General features: G+C 35.8%; 1 long non-coding RNA gene across 1 annotated transcript; it reads right to left on the bottom strand.

Moving 5' to 3' along the window:
• Nucleotides 1–251: 251 nt before the first annotated feature.
• Nucleotides 252–640, bottom strand: LOC107094530. The gene is made up of 3 exons (XR_001481679.1): nt 585–640; nt 434–481; nt 252–299 (listed from the first exon to the last, which is right to left on the bottom strand). It is a non-coding gene; the product is annotated as an uncharacterized LOC107094530 (long non-coding RNA).
• Between the last annotated feature and the right edge of the window lie 740 nt (nt 641–1,380).

Below are 1,380 nucleotides of genomic sequence, written 5' to 3'. Positions count from 1 at the left end.
TTCCTCTAGAGAACTTATTGTCATATTGATGATAACTGTAAAATTGTGTCTACTTTGTTAGTCGCTTTGGATAAAAGCGTTTGCTAAATGCATAAACATAAACACATTATTATTTATTATCAGTATATATTTATGGTAAATTGTGTAGCCCTAAAAGAAATAAGGATCATGCACTTTTTAACGCTTTTAAACAGCTGGGATTTTTGATTATGTTGTTTAAAAATTTTTTAAAGCTTTAGAAATATTTTTACCTAATTTGTTGGAGCTCAAGTTCAAATAATGTCTTGGTTTCAATCAGGCTGTAGAATAAATGTCATAAATTAGACCTATTTTCAACACAAATTCTCAGTTAAAATTACTGAATGAAAAATAAACTAAGGCATTTATTTGAATAAATAAATATTGGTCCTTTTTCCTTTAATGAGAACAATACCTTTCAGTGAGTGATGTCAGTTCTTCTTCTTTTTGTCTTAATGAACATCTATAAAGAGTTAAAACATTTATATAAGACATAAATTAGAAAAAAAAAACAATTCACATATAAATGTTTGTGTTCATATAAAAGTATTAAAGTTCATTCTTACTTCATATCAACCAGATCTGCTTCCAGAGAAATCTTCTCAGCAGTGAGGCTGTGGTTAAAATATGAGTTCAGCTGAGATTAAACCAAAAACTATTTAATAATCCAGGTTCTGTCCAAACAAACTAAAACATCAATCTGCTCTGTCTGCTGCAGTTAAAATGATAAAATCTTCTCCAAAGTGTTTCACTCAATCTGAAAATGTCTGTTTTATAAGGAAAAGCTCTGACAGCAGCCAGTTGGTGAAAGTTTAATGATAAAAACAGCTCTTTAGAGAAATAATAAAGGTCATCATTGAAACGTGGCTCCATTACAGCTGATATCTTAACAGTAATGGTTACAGAAGAGAGCTGCTGCGTTATGGGCCCACCCCCACGCTGTGATTGGTCCAGACTGACTGATGCCCCTGTCAGTCAGTCTGGATAGTCAGGCTGGAGGGTCGTGCCTCTGAGCGTTTGCTAATTCAGATGCTTCCTGGTCTGATGTGAAGAAAGAGCTGAGCCACAACAGAAGCTCTCAGTTTACTGCTTGTTCTGAGTCTCTACCCTCAGCTATGGTCATCAAATATTGGTCATGACTAAAAGAAGGAATATCCTGGATACTAGCAGCTAAAAAGAGTTTCCTCTGAAGGTAATTTGGGAGAGGCTCAGAGTAGAACCGTTTCTCCTCCACATAAAGTGGAGTTAGCTGAGGAGGCTGAGAATTTGTCCTGGATTCCCATGGAAAGCTTCCCACAGGAGGTCTTCCAGGTCTTCCAGGTATTTCCCACTGGAAGGAGAAGCAGAGGACGGAACAAAACA

The sequence above is a fragment of the Cyprinodon variegatus genome, unplaced genomic scaffold (assembly GCF_000732505.1).
Source record: "Cyprinodon variegatus isolate N-32 unplaced genomic scaffold, C_variegatus-1.0 Scaffold488, whole genome shotgun sequence".
Taxonomy (NCBI): Eukaryota; Metazoa; Chordata; class Actinopteri; order Cyprinodontiformes; family Cyprinodontidae; genus Cyprinodon; species Cyprinodon variegatus.
The sequence above is the reverse complement of the archived record's forward strand: the minus strand, read 5'-3'. Positions and strand labels throughout refer to the sequence as shown.